We start from the raw sequence: 15,911 nt of genomic DNA, 5'->3' as shown, positions 1-15,911 counted from the left end.
TCTCTCTTCACATGGTTCGTCATCATTCAGTAGATTAGCCCACCTTTATATGGCATCTAAGTTCCAAGAAAGTGAAGGCAGAGGCTTCAAGGTATCTTGAGGCTTAGGCTCCAGAGCTTCCAAAACATGATGTCAGCCACATTCTACTGGTTAAAGCAAGTTAGAATGCTAACTAGGATTCAAGGTGGAGAAATAGTATCTACCACTCAATGGAAAGTGCTCTGGTCTCAGTGTTTGTGTCCCATCAAATAGATATGTTGAAATATTAATTCCCAAGGTAATTGCATTAGATTGTAGAGACTTGAGAGGGTTATTAATTCTTGAAGGTCATGCCCTCTTTGAGATTAGTGCCTTATAAAAGAGACTCCAGAGAGTGAATTCACGCCTTCCAAAATGTGAGGACATAGCCCAAAGGTACCATCTGTGAACCAGGAAGTAGGATTTTGTCAAACACTGAATCTGCTGGCACCTTGGTCTTGAACTTTCCAGTCTCCAGAACTGTGAGAAAAACATTTCCATTGTTTATAATGATATTATGATATTTTGTTATAGCAGCCCAACCAAAACAGGAAGAATGGCAGTATTATATTGCAAATAAGCGTGAATATAGAGAATGTTATTCATTAAGGCCATTATTATAATACACTCCCTCTTGTATTATAGTCTGTGGGCCCTGTTTTCCAGTACTGTAAAGTTTAGGAGAGTCTTTCATAATTCTATTGATTGGAAACTATGGTAAATTATTACAGTAATGGCACCCAGTGAATCACATGCCTTTTCATATCCGTGCCTTTATGTATTCCCCTTCCAAGTCGACATTGGACTTGGCCATGTGAATTGCTTTGGCCAACGGAACATCAGCAAATGTAACACAAATAGAAGCTTCAGAAGGGCTTGTACACTGGGGCTTGTTCTCTTGAACACCTTGAAACTGCAATGCCATAAAAATCCTGGGATGAAAAGCCACTGCAGAAAGAAGAGTGCAGCTGGGCCCAGGTTGCAGTTCTACCAGCCAGATACAGCTACATGAGTGAGCCCAGGTAAGACCAGCAGAAGGGACACCCAGTCAACCCACAGAATCATACATAAATGGCACTTGTTTTAAGCCACTGAGTTTTGGGGTACATAGCAATATATAACTGAAATACGAACTAAAAATATTCTAGCCAAAGGGTAGCCTATAACAATTGCCAAATACTAGCTTCACTACAAAATCACTAAGTCATTTCATGGTTTTAGACATAACATAGAGATAATATAATTAAGTGGTCTTTAAAATAACTTTTAACTATAGAATTCTTTTTTAAAACAACATCTTATCAGAGATTTAAAACAAGGAGACATCTTATTAGAATAAATTCATTTTATTGGTTCAAATTTATGGCATTTTGCTTATAAAGCCAAATAATGAAAACACAATTCCTTTTTCTTTCATACAAAAATATAAATCCAGGCTCATAAATGGCAGTGAAAGACTTCTTGCAGTTTTAGCTTACAATTAATTTATATGTTTTCCTTTAGCAATATGGCATAAAGAAAATCCTCATTCAAGACAGACAAGTACTTATAAGTGTTAGGGTCATTTCACCACTTGCCTTGGAGTCTCAGGATACTGAATGGTCAGGAGAAGCATTATAACTTACTCCTACTTGGAAAAATATGAACCCATCAGTCCAAGCAAATACATTGATTGAAGTCCTCTGATGAGGTTATATTTTAAACATGTTACATTTAACTATTTAAAGATTACCATCTTTAAAAAGTTTAAAATCTATGTAGAAACTTAAATTCAAATTGATTGTTTGTAGAGCCCTTGAAGAACCCTGATGGTACTCTGCCATTCTTTGCAATTTATTTTGCGAATTACTATAACACTTGAAAACTGGTTTTGCTTTGTCGTTGATTTTGTTCAAAACTGAGGGAAGCGGATTGGGCATTTTAAAATAATGATTTCTCCCATGTTTCAAGTGTCAGTGCATTCTCAAAACCATTTCTTGGGCTCTTTAAAGAACATTCCTGCTGGTTTCATTTTTTATTCGTCAAGAATTTTTGTAAAAAATCAAAAACAAAAACAAGAAAAAAGCAAAAACCCAGCGAAAGGAACTGCCTCGCAAAAGAAATGTCACAATTAAAACTGAATGGTATTTTTCAGCTCATTTGTGTGAACTGGCAATCTACTTGAGACTTCAGCAGGGGGTCTGCACTTCATTAGTTCAGCCGGCAAGAACATGCTCTCTTCAAGAACACGCTCTCTTGAAAGCTTTGGTTTGCCTTCACCACTGTTTTTGCCAGGGTTGACAGTTTAACAACAGGAAGCTGTGTGCTCTTCATCTAATTTTAATGAAGCTTTTCCTTTCAGAAGGAAAACCTGACAACAGAGAAGTCTTCAAGGAAGCCAAGTAATTCAACCACCTGACTAAATTTTTGGAGGAAAACAGAGGGTTCTCTTAAGGGTGTGGAATAATCAAAGCAGCCATTGCTATGCTCCTGCAGAACAAGTCCCAGTAGCACAATGGAAATAACTGGATTGTTTGGCATTTCAACACCCATCAATAGTAAGACATATCACAAATATGTGGGAGAAATTTGCATCTATAATCTAGGAAAACTGGGATTTTTAAATTACTTCTGCCTAGGTAGAGGGGGAGTAGAAGAAAAGGCAGAATGGAAAATGTCAGGGTTTCCTTCCTTCCTTCCTTCCTTCCTTCCTTCCTTCATTTATTCTACCAATATCTACTGAGCTACTATTGATGTGTAATCACCAGGCTCAGCACTCAGGATACAGCAATATATGAGACAGACACAGTTTACAGCCCCCTGGGGAGTTATACCTACAAAAGGACAAAGAGTGGAAAAAGCAAGAGGAAGACATTCAGAGGAAAATTTTTGGAATTCTGAGGCCCACTCTGGATGATATATGGACTCTGACTGTTTGGGACACATTTCTAATTTCTGTTTAATCCTTACTCACATCTACTACATATCAAAGGTCAAATAGAAGTTATAAGGTGAGGTGAGGATGTCACTGAGATACTGCTCTTTGGCCTTCTGGTAAGGTGCCCCCACAGGTGAATTCATGGATATTCAGATAGGATTTGCAGGCTAAGAACTCTGAATTGTTAGCATCTTGAGAAGGGAAACTGTCCATAAAGACAGACACTTCTTACCAAGATCACAGGGGTAATGTGTAAACCAGAATGGCAATTAATTAATTAATTTACACTGAAATACAACTGTTAGACAAATCAGCTCAAATAATATATTATCTTGCAGCAGACAGAACTATATGAGAAATCAGACTATGATGAGAAAAATTCTAGGTAGCATTCTCCACTAAGTCAACATGAGACCAACTTTCTTACTACAAGGCCAGTCTTACCTGTGAGATTGTATAGTAGCTCTTTTTTTGGTTTGTTTTTTTGTTCACCACCCATGACATCTTTATTTTTTAATTTTTTATTATACTTTAAGTTCTGGGATACATGTACAGATGTGCAGGTTTGTTACATATGTATACATGTGCCATGGTGGTTTGCTGCACCCATCAACTCATCATCTACATTAGGTATTTCTCCTAATGCTATCCCTCCCCTAGCCCCCTCCCACTCCCTGACAGGCCCAGGTGTCTGATGTTGCCCTCCCTGTGTCCAACTGTTCTCATTGTTCAACTCCCACTTATGAGTGAGAACATGCAGTGTTTGGTTTTCTGTTCTTGTGTTAGTTTGCTGAGAATGATAGTTTCCAGCTTCATCCATCTCCCTGCAAAGGACTGAACTCATCCTTTTTTATGGCTGCATAGTATTCCATGGGGTATATGTGCCACATTTTCTTAATCCAGTCTACCATTGATGGGCATTTGGGTTGGTTCCAAGCCTTTGCTATTGTGAACAGTGCTGCAATAAACATACGTGTGCATGTGTCTTTATAGTAGAATGTTTTATAATCCTTTGGGTATATACCCAGTAATGGGATTGCTGGGTCAAATAGTATTTCTGGTTCTAGATCCTTGAGGAATCACCACACTGCCTTCCACAATGGTTGAGCTAGTTTACACTCCCACCAACAGTGTAAAAGCATTCCTATTTCTCCACATCCTCTCCAGCATCTGTTGTTTCCTGACTTTTTAATGATCACCATTCTAACTGGCATGAGATGGTATCTCATTGTGGTTTTTATTTGCATTTCTCTAATGACCAGTGATGATGAGCTTTTTTTCATATGTTTGTTGGTCACATAAATGTCTTCTTTTGAGAAGTGTCTGTTCATATGCTTTGCCCACTTTTTATGGGGTTGTTTTTTTTTCTTGCAAATTTGTTTAAGTTCTTTGTAGATTCTGGATATTAGCCCTTTGTCACATGGATAGATTGCAAACATTTTCTCCCACTCTGTAGGTTGCCTGCTCACTCTGATGATGTTTCTTTTGCTGTGCAGAAGCTCTTTAGTTTAATTAGATCTCATTTGTCAATTTTGGTTTCTGTTGCCATTGCTTTTGGTGTTTTAGTCATGAAGTCTTTGCCCATGCCTACTTCCTTAATGGTGTTGCCTAGGTTTTCTTCTAGGGTTTTTATGGTTTTAGGTCTTATGTTTAAGTCTTTAATCCATCTTGAGTTAATTTTTGTATAAGATGTAAGGAAGGGGTCCAGTTTCAGTTTTCTGCATATGGCTAGCCAGTTTTCCCAACTGTATGGTAGCTCTTGATTCTGGTCTCCAATGCTTGTGCTATCAGCCCACCTCCTACCTGGTGACAGAAAACACTCCCGTTACCATAAACGTAGGAATAGCCATGCTTAGCTAATCAGGGCAGTCCACGATGGGGTGAGTGGTGGGCAATGAGATTGTGGAGTGCCTGGCTGTGACCCCTGTAGGATAGTGAGGTGAAGCTGGTCATATAACCACATTTGCATGTTTAATGATCCCTTTACATTTTGGGGAGAACAGACTAGAGCAGGGCCAGAATGTGTGAAAAACCCTTTGACAAGATATAATGGTCACCTGGCATATGACTGTGGCAATGAGCATGAGAGAAATAAAGATTCCAGAGGTAGAGGGTAAAATCCCTAGGACTTGAGGAAAGTTGACTGTAGGAGGCAAGCGCAAGAAATGTCAGGGGCAGATTCTAGGTTTCAGGCTTGTTTGTGGAATTGGTAAAGAACAATTCCATTGAGTGAGAGAGGAAACTGGAAGAGGCCTGGGTAAAGAACTGTCAAAGGCACTTGAACCAGAGCAACTGCATCTTGAATAGGGGCTGGGTAAAATAAGACTGAAATCTACTGGGCTGCATTCCCAGACAGTTAGGCATTCTAAGTCACAGGATGAGATAGGAGGTCGGCACAAGATACAGGTCATAAAGACCTGCTGTTAAAATAGCTTGCAGTAAAGAGGCCAGCCAAAACCCACCAAAACCAATATGGCAATAAGAAGGACCTCTGGTTGTCCTCACTGCTACACTCCCACCAGCTTCATGACAGTTTACAAATGCCATAGCAACATCAGGAACTCACCCAGTATGGTCTAAAAAGGGGAGGCATAAAAAACATAGCCCTTGTTTAGCATATAATCAAGAAATAACCATAAAAATGGGCAACCAACAGCCTTCAGGGCTGCTCTGTCTATGGAGAAGCCATTCTTTATTCCTTTACTTTCTTAATAAACTTGCTTTCACTTTACAGATTGACCTGAATCCTTTCTTGCGCAAGATCCAAGAACCCTCTCCTGGGGTCTGGTTCTGGATCCCTTTCTAGTAACAGAACAGCTTTCCAGTAACAGAACAGGGAACTGGGGAAGTGTCAGATAAAGGATCAACAGACTCATGGTGGTTGACAGTTCAGGATCTAGAAGACACAGAAATCATGGAGTCTCCTAAGGTCTCAACACAGACAAACTCAAGTTCAGTCCTGACCCCTCCTAGAGGCCAGCTTTGGGTCCTCAAAGGAGCCTCCTGTGAAGAATGCTTCCTGCCGCTGCCTCCCTGTGGGTTCACTTACACAACAAGGCATTCCTTCAAGAAAGCAGGAGTCCCAGATTCCAGGGAGCAGCGGGGGACTGTGTGAAATGTCCTGCCCCAGGAAAAACGATGTCAGAAGTAGACGCTGGGGGCCCAAAGGGAGCTTTCACTGGCCAACCCGTTCATGTACTGTTCATGACCTTTCATGAAGGTTCCCAGCAACCTTCATGCCCTCAGGGCCTCTGAAAGTAGTCAGACACCCTGAATTCTGACCCTGGGGAAAGCTGAGGCCAACCTGGACTACTAAGATGGTCAAATATAAAATATAACTTGAAGAAATGCAATGTTATTATGTTTAGGTATAAACCATTTATTGTTTTACCAGAATAAGTTAACAAAATGTTGCCTGGTGAAGCGCCAGATGAAGATTTTAAGAAATAGAAAAATAATTATTTGAGACTAGCATATCAAGATTTTAATGAAATGGAAATTATATAGGACATTCATCTCAAACTGGCAGCCTTAGATAATTTAGCCCCCGAAGTGAGTTTTTAAAAGCAATTCAAATTAATTGCCAACATTTAAAGATCCATAAATTCCAGGCGAATATCAAGATTTTTAGCTTTTCTTTAAAATGGCCACAACTCTTTGGACCCCTCTGATAGAAACTTTAAAAGTTTACATTTCCACGCTAAAAATACAGCTGAGATACATCTTAATAAGATGATTCTAAAGGGACAGACACTGGACCGAGATTCTCCGAGTTTGAATCCTGGCTGTCCCACCTCCTGGTTAGGTGACTGCGAAAGTTATTAAACCACACTGACCCTTGGTGTCCTCACCTGTAAATCAGTGATAATTATAGTACCTATCTCATAGGGTAGTTACTATGTGCCTGGCATATAATTATCATATTTAGTATAATATAATAATTATGACAATATACTTATGACAATAATAAGCACTGCATGTTATTGCTATTGTGACTATTTTCCCTTGCAAATCCTTTCTCCACTGGCAACATAAAGCTAATTTTATAGCCCTGCTAACTTAAAACAAACTCTCTATGGTAGAACCTAAACAAATTGTCAGGCCTCTGAGCCTAAGCTAAGTCATCATATCCCCTGTGACCGGCACAAACACATCCAGATGGCCGGTTCTTGCCTTCACTGATGATATTCCACCACAAAAGAAGTGAAAATGGCCTGTTCCTGCCTTAACTGATGACATTATCTTGTGAAATTCCTTCTCTTGGCTCGTCCTGGCTCAAAAGCTCCCTTACTGAGCACCTTGTGACCTCCACTCCTGCCCACCAGAGAACAATCCCCCTTTTTCCTTTACCTACCCAAATCCTATAAAACAGCCCCACCCCTATCTCCTTTCGCTGACTCTCTTTTTGGACTCAGCCCACCTGCACCCAGGTGAAATAAACAGCTTTATTGCTCACACAAAGCCTGTTTGGTGGTCTCTTCACACGGACGCGAGTGAAATTTGGTGCCATGACTCAGATCGGGGGATCTCCCTTGGGAGATCAATCCCCTGTCCTCCTGCTCTTTGCTCCATGAGAAAGATCCACTACGACCACAGGTCCTCAGACCGACCAGCCCAAGAAATATCTCACCAATTTCGAATCTGGTAAGCGGCCTCTTTTTACTCTCTTCCCCAACCTCCCTCACTATCCCTCAGCCTCTTTCTCCTTTCAATCTTGGTGCCACACTTCAATCTCTCCCTTCTCTTAATTTCAATTCCTTTCATTTTCTGGTAGAGACAAAGGAGACCCAAAACTCTGGTGCCGGTCACGGACTAGGGAAGGCAGCCTTCCCTCGGTGTTTAATCATTGCAGGGATGCCTCTCTGATTATTCGCCCAGGTTTCAGAGGTGTCAGACCACACAGGGATGCCTGCTTTGGTCCTTCACCCTTAGCAGCAAGTCCTGCTTTTCTGGGGGAGGGGCAAGAACCCCAAACCCTTATCTCCGTGTCTCTACCCCTTCTCTGCTTTTCTAGGGGAGGCGCAAGAACCCCTCAACCCCTTCTCCTTCACCCTTAGTGGCAAGTCCCGCTTTTCTGAGGGAGGGACAGGAACCCCGACCTCTTATCTCTGCACCCTGATCCCTTATTTCTGTGCCCCAACCTCTTATCTCTGCACCCCAACCCCTTATTTCTGTGCCCCAAACCCTTCTCTGCTTTTCTGGAAGGCAAGAACCCCCACCCCTTCTCCGTGTCTGTACTCTCTTTCCTCTGGGCTTGCCTCCTTCACTATGGGCAAGCTTACATCTTCCATTCCTCCTTCTTCTCCCTTAGCCTGTGTTCTTAAGAACTTAAAACCTCTTCAACTCTCACCTGACCTAAAATCTAAGCATCTTATTTTCTTCTGCAATGCCACTTGACCCCAATACAAACTCGACAGTAGTTCCAAATAGCCGGAAAATGGCACTTTCAATTTTTCCATCCTACAAGATCTAAATAATTCTTGTCGTAAAATAGGCAAACGGTCTGAGATGCCTGACGTCCAGGCATTCTTTTACACATCGGTGCCTCCCTAGTCTCTGCTCCCAATGCAACTCGTCCCAAATCTTCCTTCTTTCCCTCCCACCTGTCCCCTCAGTCCCAACCCCAAGCATCGCTGAGTCTCTCTAATCTTGCTTTTCTACAGACCCATCTGACCTCTCCCCTCCTCGCCAGGCCGAGCTAGGTCCCAATCCTTCCTCAGCCTCCGCTCCTCCACCCTATAATCCTTTTATCACCTCCCCTCCTCACACTGGGTCCACCTTACAGTTAAGTTCCGTGACTAGCCCTCCTCCACCTGCCCAGCAATTTACTCTTAAAAAGGTGGCTGGAGCTAAAGGCATAGTCAAGGTTAATGCTCCTTTTTCTCTATCCCAAATCAGATAGTGTTTAGGCTCTTTTTTCATCAAATATAAAAATCCAGCCCAGTTCATGGCTCATTTGGCAGCAACCCTGAGACGACGCTTTACAGCCCTAGACCCTAAAAGGTCAAAAGGTCATCTTATTCTCAATATACATTTTATTACCTAATTTGCTCCCGACATTAAATAAAACTCCAAAAATTAAATTCCAGCCCTCAAACCCCACAACAGGACTTAATTAACCTCACCTTCAAGGTCTACAATAATAAAGTAGAGGCAGCCAAGTAGCAACATATTTTTGAGTTGCAATTCCTTGCCTCCACTGTGAGACAAACCCCAGCCACATCTCCAGCATACAAGAACTTCCAAATGCCTAAACCACAGTAGCCAGGCATTCCTCCAGAACCGCCTCCCCCAGGAGCTTGCTACAAGTGCCAGAAATCTGGCCACCAGGCCAAGGAATGCCCGCAGCCCGGGATTCCTCCTAAGCCATGTCCCATCTGTGTGGGACCCCACTGGAAATTGGACTGTTCAACTCACCTGGCAGCCACTCCCAGAGCCCCTGGAACTCTGGCCCAAGGCTCTCCGACTGATTCCTTCCCAGATCTTCTCGGCTTAGTGGCTGAAGACTGATGCTGCCCGATTGCCTCGGAAGCCCTGTAGACCATCACAGATGCTGAGCTTTAGGTAACTCTCACAGTGGAGGGTAAGTCCGTCCCCTTCTTAATCAATAAGGAGGCTACCCACTCCACATTACCTTCTTTTCAACGGGCTGTTTCCCTTGCCTCCATAACTGTTGTGGGTATTGACAGCTAGGCTTCTAAACCTCTTAAAACTCCCCAACTCTGATGCCAACTTAAACAATACTCTTTTAAGCACTCCTTTTTAGTTATCCCCACCTGCCCAGTTCCCTTATTAGGCCGAGACACTTTAACTAAATTATCTGCTTCCCTGACTATTCCTGGACTACAGCTACATCTCATTGCTGCCCTTCTTCCCAATCCAAAGCCTCCTTTGCATCCTCCTCTTGTATCCCCCCACCTTAACCCACAAGTATAAGATACCTCTACTCCCTCCTTGGTGACCGATCATGCACCCCTTACCATCTCATTAAAACCTAATCACCCTTACCCCACTCAATGCCAATATCCCATCCCACACCATGCTTTGAAAGGATTAAAGCCTGTTATCACTCGCCTGCTACAGCATGGCCTTTTAAAGCCTGTAAACTCTCCTTACAATTCCCCCATTTTACCTGTCCTAAAACTAGACAAGCCTTACAAGTTAGTTCAGGATCTATGTCATATCAACAAAATTGTTTTGCCTATCCACCCCATGGTGCCAAACCCATATACTCTCCTATCCTCAATACCTCCCTCCACAATCCATTATTCTGTTCTGGATCTCAAACATACTTTCTTTACTATTCCTTTGCACCCTTCATTCCAGCCTCTCTTTGCTTTCGCTTGGACTGACCCTGACACCCATCAGGCTCAGCAAATTACCTGGGCTGTACTGCTGCAAAGCTTCACAGACAGCCCCCATTACTTCAGTCAAGCCCAAATTTCTTCCTTATCTGTTACCTATCTCAGCATAATTCTGATAAAAACACACGTGTTCTCCCTGCAGATCATGTCTGACTAATCTCTCAAACCCCAACTCCTTCTACAAAACAACAACTCCTTTCCTTCCTAGGCATGGTTAGATACTTTTGCCTTTAGATACCTGGTTTTGCCATCCTAATAAAACCATTATATAAACTCACAAAAGGAAACCTAGCTGACCCTATAGATCCTAAATCCTTTCCCCACTCCTCTTTCCATTCCTTGAAGACAGCTTTAGAGACTGCCCCAACCCCAGCTCTCCCTGACTCATCCCAACCCTTTTCATTACACACAGCTGAAGTGCAGGGCTGCGCAGTCGGAATTCTTACACAAGGACCAGGATCGCATCCTGTAGCCTTTTTGTCCAAACAACTTGACCTTACTGTTTTAGGCTGGCCATCATGTCTCCATGCAGTGGCTTCTGCCGCCCTAATACTTTTAGAGGCCCTTAAAATCACAAACTATGCTCAACTAACTCTCTACAGCTCTCATAATTTCCAAAATCTATTTTCTTCCTCACACCTGATGCATGTACTTTCTGCTCCTGGCTCCTTCAGCTGTACTCACTCTTCGTTGAGTCTCCTACAGTTACCATTATTCCTGGCCGGGACTTCAATCCAGCATCCCACATTATTCCTGATACCACACCTGACCCTCATGATTGCATCTCTCTGATCTGAAGGGGTGGGTTGCCCCTCCACACCTGTGGGTGTTTCTCATTAGGTGGAACAAGAGACTTGGAAAAGAAAGAGACACAGAGACAAAGTATAGAGAAAGAAAAAGGGGCCCAGGGGACCTGTGTTCAGCATACTGAGGATCCCGCCAGCCTCTGAGTTCCCTTATTATTTATTGATTATTATTGGGTGTTTCTCGGAGAGGGGGATTTGGCAGGATCATAGGATAACAGTGGAGAGAAGGTCAGCAGGAACAAAGGTCTCTGCATCATAAACAAGGTAAAGAATTAAGTGCTGTGCTTTATATATGTATACACATAAACACCTCAATGCCTTAAAGAGCAGTATTGCTGCCGGCATGTCCCACCTCCAGCCCTAAGGTGGTTTTCCCCTATCTCAGTAGATGGAATATACAATCAGGTTTTACACCGAGACATTCCATTGCCCAGGGACTAGCAGAAGACAGATGCCTTCCTCTTGTCTCAACTGCAACGAGGCGTTCCTTCCTCTTTTACTAACCCTCCTCAGCACAGACCCTTTACGGGTGTTGGGCTGGGGGACGGTCAGGTCTTTCCCTTCCCACAAGGCCATATCTCAGGCTATCACATGGGGAGAAACCTTGGACAATACCTGGCTTTCGTAGGCAGGGGTCCCTGCAGCCTTCCGCAGTGTTTTGTGTCCCTGGGTACTTGAGACTAGGGAGTGGTGATGACTCTTAACGAGCATGCTGCCTTCAAGCATTTGTTTAACAAAGCACATTTTGCACAGCTCTTAATCCATTTAACCCTGAGTTGACACAGCACGTGTCTCAGGGAGCACAGGGTTGGGGGTAGGGTTACAGATTAAAATGGAGTCTCTTATGTCTACTTTCTATACAGACACATTAACAATCTGATCTCTCTTTCTTTTCCCCACACTGATCCACCCCAACCTGACGTTCACCCCATTTCCCCACATTTCCTTATTTCCTGTTCCTCACCCTGATCACGCTTGATTTATTGATGGCGGTTCCACCAGGCCTAATCACCACACACCAGCAAAGGCAGGCTATGCTATAGTACAAGCCACTAGCCTGCCTCTTAGAACCTCTCATTTCCTTTCCATCGTGGAAATCTATCCTCAAGGAAATAACTTCTCAGTGTTCCATCTGCTGTTCTACTACTCCTCAGCAATTATTCTGGCCCCCTCCCTTCCCTACACATCAAGCTCAGGGATTTTCCCCCACCCAGGACTGGCAAATTAGCTTTACTCAACATGCCCCGCTTCAGGAAACTAAAATACCTCTTGGTCTAGGTAGACACTTTCACTGGATAGGTACAGGCCTTTCCCACAGGGTCTAAGAAGGCCACCACGGTCATTTCTTCCCTTCTGTCAGACATAATTCCTCGGTTTGGCCTTCCCACCTCTATACAGTCCGATAGCAGACTGGCCTTTATTAGTCAAATCAGCCAAGCATTTTTTCAGGCTCTTAGTATTCAGTGAAACCTTTATATCCCTTACAGTCCTCAGTCTTCAGGAAAAGTAGAACAGACTAATGGTCTTCAAAAAACACACCTCACCAAGCTCAGACACCAACTTAAAAAGGACTGGACAATACTTTTATCACTTTCCCTTCTCAGAATTCAGGCCTGTCCTCAGAATGCTACAAGGTACAGCCCATTTGCGCTCTTGTATGGACATTCCTTTTTATTAGGCCCCAGTCTCATTCCAGACACCAGACCAACTTGGACTGTGCCCCAAAAAACTTGTCATGTCTACTATCTTCTGTCTAGTCATACTCCTATTCACCGTTCTTAACTACTCATACATGCCCTGCTCTTGTTTACACTGCCGGTTTACACTGTTTCTCCAAGCCATCACAGCTGATATCTCCTGGTGCTATCCCCAAACCGCCACTCTTAACTCTTAAAGTAAATAAATAATCTTTGCTGGCAAGGCTATGCTGAACCTCCTTAAGCACTCTCTAATCAGATGTCCTAGGTCCTCCCAATTCTCAGTCCTTTAATACCTGTTTTTCTTCTTCTCTTATTCCGTTTAGTTTTTCAATTCATACAAAACTGTATCCAGGCCATCATCAATAATTGTAAATGACAAATGTTTCTTCTAACAACCCCACAATATCACCCCTTACCACAAAATCTTCCTTCAGCTTAATCTCTCCCACTCTAGGTTCCCACGCCGCCCCAATCCCGCTCAAAGCAGCCCTGAGAAACATCGCCCATTATCTGTCCATATCATCCCCCAAAAATTTTCACTGTCCAACACTTTACCACTATTTCATTTTATTTTTCATATTAACATAAGAAGACAGGAATGTCAGGCCTCTGAGCCCAAGCTAAGCCATCATATCCCCTGTGACCTGCACATACACATCCAGATCGCGGGTTCCTGCCTTAACTGATGATATTATCTTGTGAAATTTCTTCTCCTGGCTCATCCTGGCTCAAAAGCTCCCCTACTGAGCACCTTGTGACCCCCACTCCTGCCCTTCAGAGAACAACCCCACTTTTTCCTTTACCTACCCAAATCCTATAAAACGGCCCCACCCCTATTTCCCTTCGCTGACTCTCTTTTCGGACTCAGCCCACCTGCACCCAGGTGAAATAAACAGCTTTATTGCTCACACAAAGCCTGTTTGGTGGTCTCTTCACATGGACGTGAGTGAAATTTGTGAAATTTTTTTTCTGCCCCTAGAATCACATAATAATCCCTTCTGCAAATTCCAGAAAAATGAAACTAGGTGCAAAATATATCTGAAGCCCATGTATAACTTTTCAAATAATGTTCTATGTTTCAACTCCCAAAATAGGGGTTTAAATATAACATTTTTATTTAACCAGTGAGTGACTAACAGTGTCAAAACTCTCTGATGTTGGGATTTCCTCCATCTTTTGAAGCAATTAACAGAACTTCAAAATCTGTAGATTAACTGAAAGCATTTCCAACAAATCCCCAGTTAGACACTGCTGATGTTTGGATCAAATTTTGAATAAGAAGGACCTTCAAATATGAGTTGGAGAAAAGGAAAGCCTCATGCTAAGCAAGAGGGCAGTGGCACATTGAGCCAGAGTAGATAATTAGGCAGACTTGAGCAGGGCAAGAGAGGCCCTCCTCCCTTAGGAATGTCAGGTAACCATCCTGGATGATCAGGCAGTTGGTTGTTAGACTCTCTCTGTAAAATAATAATTTGTCATAGCCAGTGCCAGAAAAAAAAAAAGTTCTCTCAATAGATAGAAAACACCTGAAGCTGGTGATCAGCAGCTTCCCAATAAGATCTCAAGACCAGGGCAAGCAGGCTCAAGGATGTGCATGAAGAGGTGAAATGGCAGAGTTTAACCAGTAGATGACCTTCCTCTGGGAACACTCACCTGGTAAGGGAAAAATGCCTCAAGTGAACATGTGCACAAATGCAATAAACACACTGAACATGCAGCCCCTCCCAAGTGCTGGCAGGCCACTGTGCGTGTGCACAGTCCACCCCAAGGGAAAAATCAAGGGAGGAGAAACAAACCCCAGAACCATGCCACTGCATAAAACCCCAAGCCCAGGGCCAAACAGGGCACTAGGATCTTTCAAGCCACCCGCTTGTCCCTCTTCCAGGTGTACTTGATTTCCTTTTGTTCCTGTTCTAAAACTTTTTAATAAACTTTCACTCCTGCTCTAAAAACTTGCCTTGATTTTTCCCTCTGCCTTAAACTTACTTCTTCCCGTCAGTCAAATTCTTTCCTCTGAGGAGGCAAGACTCAAGTTTGCTGCAGACTCCCACAGATTTGCCGCTGGTAACAGTCGGAAGCCAGGCTGGAATTTGGTGAGAAAAATGGCTGTCATCCCAACAAAATCTCTCTGTGAAGGGCTCCTGCATCATGGGAATCTGCCTGCCTTTTTTGAGATAACCCAATCTTGTCAGTGGGACTGCTAAAAGAACTTGAAATCTGGCTTCATGCAGTCCCAGCAAAACCTAGAAAGATGACATGCCTAGGCAAGCTCCTGAAGTCCTCTTCCTATACACACAAGCATTCTTCTAGTAGTTTATAACTCAAAGGTAAATCATTTACCACCTGCCTACAAATGCTTTGAGGATGTTTATTGATATTGCAGTCTGGGCTTAGGTACTTTCATGGTCTCCCCTCACTTTGGTTTGGGAAATCAAAAACTCCAACAGAACAACCAGAAGTACCACTGAAGAGAAGTCAAAGCCAGCCATTGCCATGGAAAGACAAAATTAAATTCAGGCATCTTTTCCTTCCAAGCTTGCTGACTTAAGTCTCTAATCAAAGACCTAAGCCATCACGGACCTGTTAGACCTGCCCCACTGACCCCTTTGATGCTGGATTAAGATAATCCAAAAAAGTAGCTACAGATTCAGTTTGTTCAACGTATGCCCTGGTAGGAAAATGCCTTTTGAAAGTTTGGCTAAATACTTTCTCCTAATTTTTATTATAAATTAGCTCTGTAGCAGTTTCTAACTTCATGAAGAAACAAATCACATCAGTTTGCAGGAAATAAAACAAGATTGTCTGGGTCTCTTTAATGAAAAACACATATTTATTATAAGTGGGATACTATTTCATCAGTTCTACCACAGTTGGCTGGTTCAGAAATGATTGGCAATAAAGACGTTAGTTTAAATGGAGAAAATGAGATTTTATTTGTCTATAATTTATCATGTATTGTTGGAAAATACAAGCAAGGGATTATCTGAAAGTAAAAAATCTGGGACGATTATGAAATCTAAGAACTACAGATAGTGTTAAGAATTCAAATTTTTCACGTTTCCCTCCCAGCCCCAAGGTGGAGTGTAAGACAAAAGTTAGGGAACTA

General features: G+C 42.7%; 1 long non-coding RNA gene across 1 annotated transcript; it reads right to left on the bottom strand.

The window, feature by feature from the left end:
- Nucleotides 1-1,345: 1,345 nt before the first annotated feature.
- Nucleotides 1,346-9,469, bottom strand: LOC134756683 (uncharacterized). Its single transcript, XR_010129711.1, has 2 exons — nt 9,353-9,469; nt 1,346-4,738 (listed from the first exon to the last, which is right to left on the bottom strand). It is a non-coding gene; the product is annotated as an uncharacterized lncRNA (long non-coding RNA).
- Between the last annotated feature and the right edge of the window lie 6,442 nt (nt 9,470-15,911).

The sequence above is a fragment of the Gorilla gorilla genome, chromosome 11 (assembly GCF_029281585.2).
Source record: "Gorilla gorilla gorilla isolate KB3781 chromosome 11, NHGRI_mGorGor1-v2.1_pri, whole genome shotgun sequence".
Taxonomy (NCBI): Eukaryota; Metazoa; Chordata; class Mammalia; order Primates; family Hominidae; genus Gorilla; species Gorilla gorilla.
The sequence above is the reverse complement of the archived record's forward strand: the minus strand, read 5'-3'. Positions and strand labels throughout refer to the sequence as shown.